We start from the raw sequence: 18585 nt of genomic DNA, 5'->3' as shown, positions 1-18585 counted from the left end.
TTTCGGGAGTACTTGCTTCTACGGGCCTTCCTGAACGTGGTTCGTCACTTATTGATGTACGACCACGCTTAAATTCATTTACCCAGTTATAAAGCGTTGCTATAGCAGGGGCAGGTGTGCCATGAACTGAGTCCAATTCATTTTTTATCTCATATGGAGTTAAACCCTTTAAATGAAAATGTTTTATTACCGCTGCAGGGTGATCCACAAATATAAAACACCCTGCCAATTATTATTATAAAAATTTACTAATCGCATCCTGAATCATATTGTAAATTTATATGTCTTATTCTAAGAAATATCAAGCACACAAGTGTTACTGCGCGGTTGTTGACGTCATTGCTAATCAGAAGATCAGAAACTCCACGAAGGAAAATTCAAGGCCTATCCAGTATCCAACTGTGAAAAATTATACAGAAACCAAACGTAATTTTTAGAGGAGAATCAAGACAAGTGGCGCCGAGCTAATAAGACTCTGTCCAAAAGTCAATCAAGAGCCTAAGGCCCTTTTTTCGGAGCGCGTCACATCTATGCCTAACCCTATCATTTCTTACCTATGCACTGACCAAGGATCTGTGCCATAAATCAATGTCAGGAAAGTGGTCCACCCATTTAACCTCAATTCATGTGCAGTTAAATACTCTATGAAATATACTCTGTACATTAAATATATCATTTATCGTAAATTATAAAATTTATCATAAAAGAACGAGTTCAATCACCGAAATTATTTTCCTGTACATGTTATCGTTACTTACCTTTCCTAAGTGTCGTACGACTTTCAAAAAATGTATGACCACATTTACGCTTGCGCAGAAAGTTATAACTTTAAATTAATCATTATTTATTACATGGCCCAATCATTTTATAAATAATATTTGATACTTATTGATTTGAGGTTATATTATTGTATTGATACGATTGTCTCGTGGGCAGCTTTATTTGTACCACGTGATTTGTACAAATGTTTATACTAGCGCCATGCACGGGAAGTTCAGGCGTGTGTACTTCGCGAAAAAAGATGCTCATTATTCGTTACATTACTTTGGTCTCCTTGTTTCTATTCTCCATGGGTCCACCAATGAGAGTACCACTAAACAAATTTTGCCTATATTGACACCCACATCTTTGGATATCTGAAACGTCATAAAATTTTCAAAAAATTTTCAAGGCCATTCTCTGGGCCCAGAAATCATAAATGTAACCTTAAAATACCAATTACAGTTTTGAAAATACAAAGATAACCTTAAATTCTTCAAATTTGTTACATTTGATGCATGTTTGACGATTTTAAATAAAAAATACCATTTTCACTTTAAAAATCCCCAAATATAACTCGTCCCGCATATCTTTATCATGAGTAGTACGTGGGGGCGTTTTCTATTTCAATAGCCAGTAAGAACTTGAAGGGTACTTGTAAATACGGAAATACATACGCTATTATTTTCCAATTAGGTATTTTCATTTTAATCAACAGCTAACTTCACTTCGTAGATGGCTGAGGGGAAAACAAGGGACCAAATGCACGTGATTCAGTTCATTTTTCCCGTATTTTGCTAATATCTTCGTAAACGCTAATTTTTCTATATAAGTGTATTTGAAGAATAGTTTTTATTTTTAAATTGCTATTAAATGAATTAATGAAATGATAATAATTACTATTAATTACAAAGAAATTACAGAAATAAAGTTTTTTCCGTCCATCTGATCCATTGTTTTCCCCTCAGCTTTTAACAAAGTTAAATTAGTTGATGGTTGAAGTGAAAATACCTAATAGAATTACAATAAGGAAAGTAAAATAATGATGATTGATAACAGTAAAACATGTTATATCACAGATATGTTAAATTACATGATATTAATTCGCTGTGTTACTATAGTCTATTCTAAAGATACTAATTTGAATTTATCGCCTGAATAATTTTTGAATACTGCCAAGATTTTCTTTAGTCTTCCTGAGGCCAAGAAATGAATGTTTGTGTTCTTGGAGTTAATATTAAATTTGTATACATAATTTTCTATCAGATCGTTGCTTGAGACACAATTTCTAATAAAGTTTTCTTTTCAGAATTGATTTTATAACAATTATGTGTTATTATTTGAATCTTAATTCATATTCTAATTATTTCTGTCGCGAAAAATTTAATTTAACTTGAATTCTGACAGATAATAATAAAGTATGCATTTCCACATTCAAATTACTCGCCAACTTTAAGGGCGCTAAGATCCTTTACTAAATACTCCCTATACTAGTAACTTCTCCAGCGGAAAAGTTCAAATAGCTTAAAGTAAAATCGGAATACTCAAAAAATGAGAAATTATTAAGTCGATATTATTGTACATGAATTCTACAAAAACTATAGGTCAATTGCGTCTTAGAAAACCTATATTTAAGTATCGTATCCGATTTCTACTGCTATACAGTCGTCGAACTACTGCGTAGTTTCACTGTTTCTCATAGATTTTAAGGTTACAAAACTTGAGACCTTGAGCTATTTTTAGTATCGTCAAGGGGCCATGGTGTTAGATAGATGTCATAAAAAGGGAGCCCTGTACTTTACAAACAAGAAACTGTTGAAAAGATGGACTTTTGAACCCATTATCCTTGAACTGCCACTCACTTTAATTGCCGAGAACCAATAGGCGGATCAAAGCGACCTCATTTAGGATCGGTTATTGGACACTAAAAGTAAAGACGAATCCCGCCCAAAACGTGCCTTTACATATAGATACAGATCACGAAAAAGTCAGAACATTGTATCTCGGTGCGCGCGTTTTAAACTTGAACCTGCATGTCTTGTAACTTTAAGAACTTTAGGATTTATTATAAACTAATTTTGCGCTGCTCTTTCTATTGAAATCGTCAGAAAAATATTCCAAGCATTTTAATTGCTAATAATTGAGTAGTTAGGTACCCGAGAAATCGGGCGTTCGCTTGAGAGCTCGAGATTTCGTGAAACACCTCCTACCACCCACCATACCATCTACGCGTCTCATCTATTCCCCGTTCGTGAGCCGCGTCTACAACCTAAGTAGAGAGAGAAGATTTCGTGAGGCTTCCCTCTGTTCTAAAAGTCGCTCAAACAACAGTGGAATTCTATCAAACAAGACGAATTTTCAATAAATTAGTGGAATATTACACCAAATAAGATTAATTTTCAAACGAGCTGTTGCATTTTTATCTAAAAAAAGGTCGACTTTTCAACCAAGAAGTAATTTTCTAAAAAAAATACGAATTTTGAACAAAACACATGAATTTTCAATAAGAAAAAAATCAATTTTCTACCGAAAATGGAATAGTTATACCTTCAATTTAAAAAATTTATTAAAAAAAAGCGCTACCTCACGATATTTTCTTGTAGCGACCAGATAAGGCGAATATATTGCTAGAAGCATAAAGCATGTTTTTGGTTATTTCCAAATTTCTGTGAAATCCAGCACAATCAAGAAGAACACCAACAAGGACCTTCGGTAGCTGAATTTTATATTTTCGGAATGCTAAACAATTTTTAATTGGCCAAAACAAGCCAAAAACTAACAATATGTCTGGACGACACGTTTTCTTTTGTCTTTCGTTGGCGTCCTCAATTGATCCCATCGAGGACTTTGATTCCATTACAAAGAAACAGCTACACGTGTATCAATGGTATTTGGTTAATATATTTGTTGATGTGCATCAACGTACATAAATCAAGATTTGAAACGTTCCACTGTAAAGAAACATCTTTTGTGCGTGCAGTAAGCTTTAATAAGTGCACTCTAGTTTGCTATTCTAGAATCTTTTTAGAACCCTGGATCGATAACTACAAAAACCTGCAAGACTTTGAATATAACGAAAACGGAAATGTGCATTGCGACCTCCGAACTGAAGAGAAGGGAAGTAAGAAGACAAATTCTGCGACAGTTGACATGCAATTCATTCTCGCTTCTGGAATTGCCAGACATTCGATATACGATCGAAGCTCATTCCAAGGCAAATCCGGAACCAATTGAAATTAAGATAGTAGAGAAGAAGGATGGTAGAAAAGAGATGCGCGAAATAGGAACGCACACAGGTTGGTCAAGTACAAAGAGAGAAATCAAATCAAGTAAGAATAGAAAGAATAAAATAAGCAAAAATAAACGGATAGGAATGAAAGAACAAAGTATAGTAAAGAAAGAGAATAAGAATAGTAAGGGGAAATCGACATCTCAGTTTCGGACTTACAAACTTCCCCCACCTCAACGTCACGACCTGCCTCCCCTAATGTACCAAATATTGAGAGTTCAACCATGGCACGGATTCCACAGCTAATGAAAGTACAACTACAGAATAGATTCCAAGCGCTGAGAACGAAAACAAAATGGCAATGAGGAAAAGGCCAATTATATTTGTATAGGCCTGACTCTTTAAAATCATCATTAATACCTGAAACCATTCCTTGGAATTTAGTTGTTCAAATCAAATCCTATTTGAGGGACATGATAGTAAACATTCTGGTCATCAGGGTGTCGAAAAAATATACAATAGAATTTCGGAAAATTACTTTTGGCCAGAAATGTAATTAAATGTTTTAAAATATATTCAAAAATGCTAATTATGTTTGAAAACAAAGCCTAGCAATCAGAAAAAGATAGGTCTAATAGTGGTTCCGAGTTCGTTAATAAGACGATGAGGAAACTCGCCCAGAAGTTTGGTATCAGACGTCTGAGGACGCCGAAATACTACCTACAGGCGAATCCCACGGAGAGATGTAATAGGTCAATAAAGACAGTAGAGAATTAGAACCATTACTAACTTTGGAAAAAATACTGGGAAAATTCTGACGAAATAGAATTCCAAGAAACCGAAAAATGGACTGATAAGTTGCGCAAATTGCAAATAATTAAGGATGAGGTAGAAGAACTTTCGAGCTTGAAATAGGCGATATACAAAATGTCCTTATAAAATTATTGCAAAATTATCACAAATTAGGACAGAAATTCTTCTCTTATTTCAGGAAATGGCAGAAAGTTTGGAAACCAAAGAAAAGCGGAAAAGGGGGAAGGAAAGAGTAAAATCAATCCAATCCAGAAAAATGATCGAATTTTTCGATTTGGAAAAGGTGTTAAAATTGCTGAAAAAAGGGGACAAACTAAAAGAATAGGAAGCAAGAAAGAAGAAAGAAGATGAAACGCAGAGAAAAAATGCTGGACATTATAAAAGAAAATGATAGACGAAAGGATGAGAAGGAGAAAGTAAAGTTCGTAAACGCTTTTTCTGATTTTACGAACTAGCATTATAATAGAGCGGGGTAATGAGAAGGAAGCAAGCCCCACGAAGGAACAATCAAGGACCATCTACTACTGCCCAATTGATGAAACGACCATAAACGTCATAATAATATGTGGTGTTCGACTATCCCTCAAGAGAATGCATTGCAAATACCGACACGTGGTAAAAAGAACTTTAACATCAGTCAGTTTAACTTGAATCTGAAGATTTTTCGTTTCAATTTAAATTCTGTGAGCCCCCTTTACAGTCAAGAAAACCCTAATAAGAAAAAGCACCACTAACCTATTGTATACAATAGTGAAGGAAGAGAGATCGACCAACTCTATGAACATATTCCCTGAACAAGATTCTTGAGTTTCTACAAAGGGCTTTATTCAAGCGACAATAAATTAAAATCTTTAGTGAGTTTTCACAATTACTATTGCTATCCCTTATGTCTTGCTCAGCATTATTTCAAAACTTGTCACTAAAGTTTTTTCCTTTTTTGTAAAAGGTGAACACCAAGACAAGGTTTTTCAGAAATTTTGGCAGTTTCCTGCTGCGTATATCGATTTATTATGTATGTATGTATTATCGATTGTCTTAACTTTTTTTTTTGCTTTTTCCTCAATCCCGGTTTCCTGTTTTGTAACAAATTTAGAATAAAAAAAAGAGGAAGTAGTGTACGTTTCTATATAGTTATTTTAAAAAAGGTAAGGGCACCTCATCTGAGACGTAACACAAAAATTAAATTGAAGGGCCAGGTGCAATAACCACCTTAGCGCTCGAGCACGCGGAGAATTATCGTTCGCGAAGCAAATTTTTAAAATGGTGCAAATTTGAGTGTCGATGTCAATACTTGTAGAGAATTGTATCGCCGTACACAATTTTCACATCACCATCAATTTTTCCTCTGATGAAAAAAGATGTCAAAAATTTGGTAAAAGCTTCTTTGATCCCTACGGAAGGTTTTTTTCACTAGCAGTTATCAAAATTCGAAACTTCCGCACACAACTTTCTTGTTTGTATTTTGTTGCAAAATTCCCTTTTCCTTAAATAACTAAGAAACGAAACAACGTTCAAATAGATACGCAATATAATTCTCTACAAGCATTGATAGTCGACACTCAAATTTGAAGAATTTTCAGAATTTCCTTTGCGGACCATAATTCTCAGCTTGTTTGAGTGCTAAGGGGATAATTGCATGCGGCCCTTCAATTTGCTATAGAAGAAATGATTTAATATTTTCTAAAATTGTGTATGAAGAAATTATTTCGAACAATTGCTTATAATAAAAACAACTACTTCTTGAAAAATGCGAAATAAATTATTATTACTACTATTATTCTTATTATTATTACACCATTAGGCCATTTCCCTTTCGGGGTAGGCGTGACTCACTCGGTAGGGGAAAGGAGTAGTGTGTGGATGGGATAGAGATTTTTCAGATTGATCCAGAATTCTCGTGCTATTTAAGTAAATAACACGTTCGTTCCGCAAAACTGCACCGACCCAAGTTGCTGATCAACCTCTCTAGCAATCACTCCGAGCGAAGAACCTCACGAAGTCGTTATGCAAGGTTCCTCACTTAGGTCCATTAGTGGCCAAGGCCTTGTGTTTCAGGCGTCATTCACTCTACTGACACTCTTTTTATTATCTATTTGCCGCCATACTTTCCTGTCCTGGCATACTTCTCTAGCTTCATTTGTTTCGTTAGTCGTTCATTTGGCATTCTCTCAACATATCCGAACCATCTTAACCGATTTCTTTCTCATGTGTCTACTAGTGTCTCTTTTGCACCACATTCTTTTAGAATTATCTCGTTACTTACTTTGTCCATCAGGATCTTCCCGCATATTATGCGCATGAATCTCATGTTAATTGTGTTAATTTTACTCTTATCTTTTTCTTGATAAGTCCATGTCTCACTACCGTATAGTACAGTCGGTACAAATATAGAATTATGTATTGCCATTTTAGCTTTATTTGATATATTTTTACTTCTGATACGGAGATCTGCTCTACCAATAACCTTCTTACCTTCGTTTATGCGTCTATCTAATTCCCCATTTAACTTGACCTCCCTAGTAAATAAGCTACCAAGGTATACGAACTTATCAGCTTGTTCAATTCTCTCATCATTTAATAAAATATTGCATAGTGTTTTCTCACTCTTTCCTTCGAACACCATAGATTTTGTTTTATTTGTGTTAATTTTGAGGCCCATGCTCTTTATGATTGCATCTAGTTTATTCATCATTCTTTGTAAGTCTTCGATAGACTCTGCCATAACAACATTATCATCTGCGAACGCTAACCCACGTACCCTTACTGTTTCGAGATCCACACCCTCTTCGTCGAAGAGAGCCATTCTTAAACACTTGTCCACAAATAATATAAATAACAATGAAGACATAACGCATCCTTGTCAAAAGCTTTTTCTAGGTCAACAAATGCACAGAAAACTTTTTTTCTTACTCTAAAACTTTTTTCTGTTATTTGCCTTATGCTAAATATTTGATCCGTACATGACTTTCCTGGCACAGACCCACTTAAAAATTCCCAAATCTTTGCTTCTGTTATTTTCTTTACCCTACGAATAAGTATTTTTGAATATATTTTACTTACGGTGCTTAATAAGCTAATCCCTCTGTAATTACTGCACTCGCTTTTATCTCCCTTTCTCTTGTATATTGGTACGATAATCCCTTTTTCCCAATCGTCTGGGACGTCTCCCATCTCGAAACATAAATGTACCAATTCGCACAGTCTATGTGGTATGCACGCGCCACCGTGTTTAAGCATTTCAGCATTAATACCGTCTACCCTGGCAGCCTTACCGTTTTTCAAGTTCTTAATTATATCCCTAACCTCAGTGACACAGACTTCTTCAATTGAGTATTCTATCGAATCGTGATCAACATCGCAGTTGTGGTGTCCTATAGCTTCATCTCCGAATTGTCTTCTAAAATAGTCGCTGAAAGCCTCTAGTATTCCGTCTGCATCATATACCATTTCCCCCCTACTATTTCTCATGTTGAGAAATTCTGTACTTTTGTTTCCTTTCATTTTTTCACAAAGTAGTTTCCTGCTTCCTTCAAAGTCGTTTCGTATTTTCATATCTTCTTCTGCTCTAATTGTATCATCACTTTCTTTAACTAATCGTTTGAGTATTCTATTTTCGCTTCTATAATCATTTCTACGTCTATTTCTTTCCTCATTGCTAATACCTGCGATGTTCAAAGTTCTCTTGTACGCTTCTCTCTTTGCTTTTTGGGCAGCCTGAATTTCATCATTCCACCACGCATCACCAGACATTCTTCCTACAACTACGGTACCACACACTTCTATCGTACATCTAACAAGGATATCCAGTAACATTGTCCAGGCGCCCTCTATATCTTTGTTTTTATACGGTCCTCCCATGTTGCCCCATCTATGCTTTCGACCCCTTTCTAAGCATAGACCAACTAATTTATCTCCGTTATAGTTTATTCTTGGATCCCCAAAATTACCTAATACTCTTTCTGTATCCTGATTTTGGATGCCCACCCAACCGTGTTTGCAAATGTTTATTATGTCATTTAAAGTGTCCCAGAAGGCATCTTTTACTTCTCTATAATCACTATCAACCGGCGCGTAGCATGCTATGATAAATAGTCTTCTGATTCCTACTTTCATTCTAGCCCACAGCAGTCTGGGATATACGAAACCATAGTATCCGAGATGCTGCTTCACTATTTCATTCAAAATTAGACCTACTCCTTGTTTACCATGTGATTCACAGTCTACTCCTGACCATATTTCAAATCCGCCTTTCAACACGCCTTTTTTTATGTCTTTCGTTTCGCATCCCTTGTTCTTTGTTTCAGACACACATAAAATGTCTAGTTTCTTCACGTCCATAGTTTCACGCAATTCTTTTACCTTGAAATCATTTACTCCCCTAGCATTCCAAACACCCAGTCTCCAATCTTCACCTGAAACATGACATTTAGATTTTCCTTGTGCATGCCTTTTGTCATTGAAAGTTCCAGTCCTTTCCGAGACTATTTTTTAGTTTGTATTATTCATTGTTTAGGTTATACGCCCAACTAACACCTTTATGAAACCAGAAACTTCAGTTAATAAGGGAGGGTTGGGAGAGGGGGGAGGTAGAACTGGAACCGTTAAACAAATTATTTGTAACAATATTATTTGCAACTCAATGGTAATATTCGACAGAATTATCTATTGTATTTAAAATTAAATTAAATTATTCCCTACAAAATAAAAAGTCTCTTTTTTATTATTGATGTAGGTTTATCGACCTTACGCTTATGTATGAATGGAGCAAAATAAAGTATTTGCATCGGTCTTGCTCTGTATCTCATAATATACTTCTTATGGATCGGCTGACTTTCTCTCCGTATTATACGGATAGAGAGAAAGGCTGGTTTTGCTCCCGCTTATAGGTATCAAAAACGCGCATTTTGCACTCTAAGTGTTAAAAAATTAATTATTAGTTTGAGATGTTAGTTTTTTTTTCTACTTAGTCTAAATCAATATTACAATTACAAGGAATGGCGTTGACATTCAGTTTGCAAGGAGGTTGCGAAGAAAATATTCTCGTCTCTCCGTACCTCAGTTAATAGAGTATCAGACGGGCAATCTGAGGGACCTGGGCTCATATCCCAGCGGAGCCAGAGAGCATTTTTGCATTACCTGAAGATTAATCAATATTTTAATAATAATATACGTTTAGACCACGTAGACAAACAAAATTAACATCTAAAAATATTTATTAATTTCCCTGGTCAAAAAATCTACATCAATAATATAATATGAATTCATGTTTAGAAAGAAAAATCTTACAAGTATAAGTAATCACGTTAACATTCAGATTTAAGGAATCAGTATTATAATAATATTGATTTAGACCAAGTAGACAAACAAAATTAACATTCAAAACTATTAAAAAGTTTCTATATTCAGTAATGCAATATAAGTGAATTTATTATAACAATGACACAGCAACACAAAAAAAGTATGGTACTTTTGACGAGACACATTTACTCCAATGTATTTTGATTTGCTGAATCCGAATCTGAGGTCAAAATATCATGTTACACGATTGATCTTCGATATATCCTCACAAAACCGTATTTTGGAGTATATGATGGAAAAACATGTTTTTTTACGGGATTCAAGCTACAAATTTGCTATGGCATAACAAAACAAAACAAATTCTTACAGCTGCAGCTTGTAATCCAGCATTGCATTTTTATGGGTTTTCAACTGCAGAATCTAATTTTTAAGCCAAACTGATCTGAAAACAGATGTGTAGAATGATTCACTTCCCATCCAGTTAGTAACGAAGCCAGTGCAGGCGCGCTGCCTTGCAGGGGGACGTTGCGGTGTGAGTATGAAGCTGTAGTGTGTCGGGCGATGAGTGGACATTGTCCTCATCAAAGCCGGAAAGCCCTCATACTTAACCCTGGGGAGGTATGAGGGTTATCACCCCCAGGATAGTGGACTCACCTGCGATGGAGCCAGGATCCTTAACGTGCGGGGATTGAAATTACCATGGCCTCCAAACCAAGAAACTTGAAAAAACTTATAGTTGTGAAAACAATCAGGATCAATTTTGTTGCGCTTGCACAAAATATGAAATCCTAAAATATCGGCAGAACATTTCTGGGAAAATTCAAGACATGTATTCAAAATACATCAACATTAACTTTCCTGAACGAAATGAAAGCTGATCTCCTCATATGATATACTCTGCTTGTACTTTAATTTTGTCCAAATGCCAAGAAAATAAAAAAATGTAAGCTTGAAGTTTATTTTACCAGTAATTTGGGAAAAACCGCAAAATAAAATGTATTGTTACTTCTGCATGAACGATGCAAAAAAATTGAGAATTGTCAACAAACAATCAATAACTTTCAACACGGTTTCTTCGGTGATAGGACCACAAATAAAAAAGCCTGCAGACATTCCAGGAGACCCTGGCGCTTCTCACTCAAACAAGAAAAAAAAGGCAGTTCTGGAACATAATACAGACTATTTCGCAAGCAGCAGTGCGAGTTCCAACATTGAATGTGAAACATCTGATGACGAGTAAACTACATATGACACAAAAACGAGACATTCAGAGAGGTGGTTCGAGAAGGATTTAAATGACTTCATTCAAAATTTGGGATTACCTTAAGACAACGCTGAACACCTTACTTCAGCTTTAACAACAAGGAAATTTATAGAAAGGGACAAAGCTTATCGAAACAGAGAACAGAATTTTCGGAAATACTCTTATTTTGTTCGAGAACTATCTTTAGTATATTGCACGAATGTTAATGGACTTATAAACAAATTAAAACCAAGAGTTTACACAGATGGAGAATGGAGATTATTCACAGACTCCTCCAAACGAAGCATGAAGGCTGTCTTCTTGCATTACACAAACGAGTGTGCATCGATACTAATAGCTCATTCAACAAAACTCAACGAAAATTGCAGTCATATGAAAATCGTCTGGGATGCTAAGTTAAAAGAAGGATTATTTGATGGACCTCAAATTCAAAAACTCTTGAAAGACACAGGTCTCGACACAGGTCTCGAGAATGATCCATAATTTCAAAAAATTGAAGTGCTAATGAGTTTGAAGCTACATTTCATGAATTCTCATGCTGAATACTGCTCTAAAAACCTTGGGGATTACAGTGAAAAACAAGACGAAAGATTTCACCAAGATGTCAAAGTGATGGAACAAAGATATCCAGACAGGTGGGATAAAAATATGATGGCAGACTGCTGTTGGATGTTAAAAAGAGATTTGCCTTAGAACAAAAGAAAAATGCTTATACTAAGCTATTTCGAATCCAAAACTGTGCGTTATAAAGAGAACAAATAGCTGCTATTCCATCGAGAGTAAGTGGTATGCAGAACTATGTATAAAAGCCACGTCATCTAGAGACTATCTAGTCAATGGCTAGAAATTTCAATGATTCATCAGTGAAAAGTGTGATACTGAGGAATGAGTGAGAATCCGCTGATTTCTATTCAGGGAGTACATTCATGCAAGACAAACGCTAACTTGACTGTCGCATCGAATTCGATGCCTGGAAGTACACAAATCTAATTTTGTCCTGCAAATCACCGCTCAGACAACTTTCTTTCAAGTTCATGTTCTAGCTTTTCTAGTTATATCACTAAATTAATACTATATATGACTTCAGCAGCTTGGAATCAATAATAAAACCATAATTCACTATCATATACTCAAAAATACTTTTATTCAGGTTATGTTGCAAACCAATCGTGAAAAGTGCTATTTTGACCCCAGATTCGGATTCAAAAGATTAAAATACATAGGAATAAATGTGTCTCGTCAAAAGTACCAGACTTTTCCTTGCGTGGCTGCGTTATTTTTAATAATGACAATTTTTAGAAAAATCGAAACTTTTAAAAATTGGTGACTCAAATAAAAAATTGGTCAAATTATTTCTTAAATAGACCTTGACAAAGGTCTTTATGTAAAATATTAGAAAATATTTCAAGGATTTACCGCATTTTATACTTCAGCTTGAACGAATTCACTAATTAAATATCTGTCCTTAAAAATGATTAATAATATGTAAATATTTTTGAAGAATAAGCGTAACGAGTATAATCTGTGAAATAACATCTATAGGATATATTACATAAAAAAAAATTAAACGTGAAATATTCCTTTATTACGCTGTTATATAACCGATTTTTAAATAAATTAATCAGTCTTTTCTCTACCTTGGAAAGGATGTTGGTCTTTCGAACTCTTGTCCTCAGCTTAGCAATTAGCCTTCATTTTATTGGTAAATATAATTTTATAATAAATATTATGTTACAATACTGAGACAATCCGTTCTATTATCATAAATTAGAATTTAATAATAAAGCTACTGGCGAATATTCATGTTGATACGCTCCTGACTAATAAGCGGGGGTAGCGTGGGACCAATGCACTCTATAAATTAATTGCGATGCCGATACCAGGTCTCTTTGCTTTTTGCTCTTTGCTTTTTGCTTTTCTTTCTTTGAATTACGAGGACTTTTTACGCAAGGGTTGACAAGGAGAGAGTCTCCCCTGGTTTACTCATCTACCCGTCATTGAGAGCATCATTCTAATAGAATAAGCGTCATTCAAAAAGGACGCTACCCGCTTAGGATTCTCCTACTCGTATCACAAATTTCCGTTCACTAAACTATCCAAATTCATCAGAATTCGGTTATGCATGTTTGCAAATTAGTGTGGGGATTATCAATAAATGAAAAGATGGTGTGCGCAACTTTTATTTTAACGACTTTGCAGTTTATTTTACCATAAAGAAATATCGTTGTTCATGGTTGCGTTAGCTATTGAAATTTGTATGGGCATTTTATTTTGAATTGTTGTGAAAATTGAGCCAGAATAGAATTCGTAACGACTTTGAAATTTATCGTTTGATAAAGACCTCGTTTTGCGAAGGAAGTTTTGGTTTCTTTTCGATTAATATTCGAGGAGAATCCTATTTGATTATTTTTAATACTGGTGTAATTATCTATAATATATTGAATTCATAGCTAAAAGACGTAATCATCTCTCCCTTGATCAAAATAAATATCTTTGAGACAAGTTCAAAATGCAACAGTATTATTACCAAAAATTAATACAATTTTTGGTATTTGTAGGATCACTTATTAAAATCAGCCAAGTGCAGCTATAAATTTCAGAATATCAAGAAACACAAAGTCAACCCCCGGTAAGCAAAAAGCAATCTTGTTACAACTGGTACCTGCCTAATGGGACACTCGAGGAAATTAAAGTAGAGATGTTGCGTAAATGTCACTGTCAATCAAGCGCATTTGTTTTCGGGAGTATAATAGAGAGCCATAAATCGCTTGAGTCTAGATGATTCACATGTGACCTATTGTATTTGTGTGAGCTCATTTAAATTTGCAACAAGATTAAATTGTAAGCATTATGAAGAATTCTTAAATTATTATTATCAAAATAAAATCGATAATCATTGTCTCATTTTCTAATTTAAATGCACCGGGTGTCAAATTAAAACAAAATAAAAAATTACTGAAGAAATAAATTCGGTTTAAAATAAAATTTTTTTAAATCCAATACTGATTACAATTTAAGATAGTCAAAATGGGAGACGATAAAAATGACCGTAAAATAGGTTCAAAAAAAGGTTGTATAAAAATTCAGTTTTCTCAATCTATAATTGAGGAAATGAATAAAGAATATGTTCTTGAACAATTTTCGAATGATTCTTATACAGAATTAGAACACGAAAGTGAAAATTTAGAAATTACAAATGCACATGATCCAATTATTCATTCACCTGAGAAAGCCGAGACTGAAACTTCCCAATTAGAAAATATCTCCGAAAATAAAGATTCACAAAATTATTCTGAGGTACAAGATAATTTAGGCGCGAAAAATAATTTGATTGCCCAAAACAATTCTGATCCAAGCGATTATGAATATGAAATTGCTGAGATGGATCAATTAATGGCCACTTTGGAAAAATTACAAAAAGACGTAAGCAAATCAGTATTATCACAAAATACTTTATTACGCATGGCGAAAAGGGGAAAAATTAAAGGTCGTGAACTTGAGGTAGATATGGAAAAAAGAATTGGGTCTGTCGCAACCTCCTTAGCAAAAAGAATAAATGATCGTGTCGAAATGCAAAAAGAAAATTCTGATCAACAAGATAGGATTTTACAAGAACAAATAATCAATGTCGAACAAAATGAGTGTACCCTTAAAAAGAAAACTGAAGAAGTTATGACGGAACAGGCAGAGTTTATTGTCACAAACTTTAACAATCGGAAGCATTTCAAAATATTGAGGATCATCAAGATTTATTAGAAAGAAGAATTGATAGGAATATGGATGGTACAAACATAAAAATCCCATGGCTTAAAAATTATCCAGTACCCAAATTTTCAGGATCGGAAAAAGAAAGACCTATGATGTTTCTTAGCGATTTTGATAAATAGATTAGGGCGATTGATGTTAGAAGAGACGATTTTAATTTTGTAGTACATTCGTGCTTAGAAGGTATTGCTAGAGAAGGGTGGAATCTCGTAGCTACCCCAAATGAAAATGTATTTACATTCAGAGAAAAATTCATTTCCAAATTCTGGAATGATAGTATTTGTTTTCAAATTAGTACTGATCTTCAATACGGTTATTATCAAGGAAAATGATCAAAATGGGCATACGCCATTAAAATGATAAATAACGCTAAAGATGTAATACCACCTCCATCTGAGTGTCAAATCGTTTCTAGATTATCGAGACATTTTTCAGAAGAAATTCGCACTCCATATTTAATTCACGATATTAAAACATTGGAAAAATTTATAGAACTATTAGAAACTTTCGATCGGGCATGCTGAATAAATTTCATGGGAGGTTGTGATCCTCGTAAAAATAGCGTTTATCAGCAAAATGATTTTGGTAGATTTAGTCGAGATAAACAAAATATGAGAAATTATAGGGAAGATGGAAATAATTTACAAAACTCTTATTAAAATCAAGAAAAGCTGCCAAATTATAAGAATGAAGGTTTTAGAAATTCTAGCTTTGAATTAAATAATTTACCACGTGATCGAAGTAATGATCAATACATGAGAAAGGATAATCATTGATTTGCAAATAATTATTATTCAGGACTGGCATCTAATAATTATCCACGTCAGAATTTTCAAAATCAAGGAGATTTTAATCCAAACAACAGCGCTAATCAGAAAAATAATTCTTTCAACAATCAAAATCGATCAAATTTTGATTACGAAAATTCGCAAAATCGTGGTTCGTACCCAGATTTTAATGATCGTAATAGAGATCTGTATAATGATCAATCTCAAGGGCGTTATCTGCGTCCAAATGCTTTTCAAAATAATTATAACTCCTGGGATCAAAATAATGGAAACACCCCTTCGCAAAATTATGTAAATGAACGAGTAGAGGATAATATTTACAACCGAAATCCTAATCAGGCAAATCAAGAAATCTCGAACAGAAATGCGAATGATCGATACGAAATAAAAAAAGAAACTCATAATAATCAGCACAATACCCTGCCGTAAAGTAATATAACTAAACAAAGTAGAGTTATAGAAGTAACGGAAAATGTTGATAATCGCGATGTATTTTATTCTAATCAGGGAAACGCATATGCCTCGGGTCAGTAGAAATTAAAACGATAGAGGCCAATCCGGGGTCAAAATATTTTTAAAATCCTCTACCTTTAGATATGAGGGACGAACTACTAAAAAACGATGATAATACGGTAGATAAAGAATTAGATAAATGTCCGATATGGATTTTAAATGTAGAGGACATAGAAACAAATGCATTAATGGATACAGGTAGCGAAGTCACCTGTATTTTTGAGACTTTTTATGAAAACAATTATAATATTTTTCAACAATGCGAACTTTTACCAATTGTAGGAACCATAATTGTTGGTACAACTGGGGGAAGACCTGTAAAATTAAAGCTTCAAATTTATGCAAAATTCAAAATGGGCGACTGAAAAGGTTCTTACGTTTTTTTTATTGTTCCTAGACTTAACAAATAATGTATTATTGGAGTGGACTTATTGAAAAAACTAAAAAGTGAAATCGATTTTGATGACAATATTATTGAACTAGAAGATAAAAATAAATCGATTCAAATTAAACTAGTAGAAGAAGATATAAAAAGAATTCGCATAATGATGGATGCGGAAAATGTCTAAAAAGGAAGATACATAGAATGTTTAGGGAAGTATTTAGAACCCGAAGAAAATATTTCAAATACTATAAAGAAAATTAATTCTATTAAAACTTATGATAATGCCCAGGATGAATATGCATTAACCGATAAACAAATTATAGAAAAAGTGGCGCATTGTATTTTATTAAATGCATTAGAAAAAGAACGATTATACAAACTGATATCTCGATATAAAAATATAAAAATATAAGTTCTACAAACCGACTAGGATACCGATAAGAGACAAGCATTGGTTTATGGCTAAAATGTATGACGAAAAGTACTGTGAATTTTATTATCACTTTTTCGCTTTCAGATCAATTCTAGTAAGAAGTTCGCTTACTATCAAAACAATATGGGGATACGGAAATTGGTTAAAATTCCCTTCACGAATCCCACATATTTAATAAATTTAAGAAGAGTTGGAATAAGGATCAACATGATAATTACAAAATATTGAAAAGTACCCCTGCAGAAATTCCAATTTGGATCTGATCGGGGCCAGATCAGGTAGAATTTGGCCCAAATTAGGCTATCTAGCTGGGGCCAGACTCGAAATAAAACGCGATGCCCGATCGGAGCCCGAGCGCCTCGCCCAGAGATAACCATACCTGGCCCCGATCGGGCCCATATTAATCAATTTATCTTATTCTTAATTAAAAGGGATTCTTAAATAAAATAATATTAAAATCGAATACATCACCTCCTTAACTGAAATTTGAGAATATAAATATCAGGTTATCTGACAGATCGTGGTATGAAAAAATTGGAGTATGTCAGACACTTTTTTTCGAGCAAACGGAAAAAGTCAAACGACGCATTATAACAGCCAGCATTTTTGTTTGATAAACCGTTTAAGAATTTTGCAATAGACTTTTGGTTTTAATTTCTAAATTGAAGTTGCTTTCAATTTCTATATTGAACCTGATTGTGAAAAGTTATTTTGAAATAAGTGGATTATATTATCGCACTGGCTCATTAAGTTATTTTTACAAAAGCGAATATAAATAAGAAGGTTGTATTTACATTCCGATTGTATCAAATCACCTAAAAATATGTGAAAATAAATATGTTTATAACGCCATTATTGAACTAATTCGTTTTCACATTCAACAAATGAAATATTACTTTTACTACTTTTCTTATAAATAAATAACCTCATTTAGTGGTTAGGTTTCATCTTAACATTCTTAATAAATTTACTTATTATAGTCTTCAATACGTAATTCAGGAATATTTTGAAGTATACTTTACCTACGCATTCATCTTGTGCTCACTTTTGGCATTTTTTCCACTTATTTTGTCGCTTTTGCAAATAATAATGGAAATATTTTTGACGCTTGACACTTTAGGTTGAAACTTGGGCGATTTGGAGTCAACCCACTTTAGTCCCCGAAATTAATGGAGCGCCATCTACTGGTCAGCTTGGCTGTTAAGTCGAGGTCTAGACGGGGCCAAATTTAACAACCACAAAATTGTGTGCCCGATCTGGCCCACATCGAAAATAAGGCAAACATTTGGCAATTTCTGCAGGGGTAGGAATAAATAAAAAAATAAATAATATAAAAAC

This window comes from Belonocnema kinseyi, chromosome 1 (assembly GCF_010883055.1).
Source record: "Belonocnema kinseyi isolate 2016_QV_RU_SX_M_011 chromosome 1, B_treatae_v1, whole genome shotgun sequence".
Taxonomy (NCBI): domain Eukaryota; kingdom Metazoa; phylum Arthropoda; class Insecta; order Hymenoptera; family Cynipidae; genus Belonocnema; species Belonocnema kinseyi.
Note: the sequence above shows the minus strand (reverse complement) of the source record.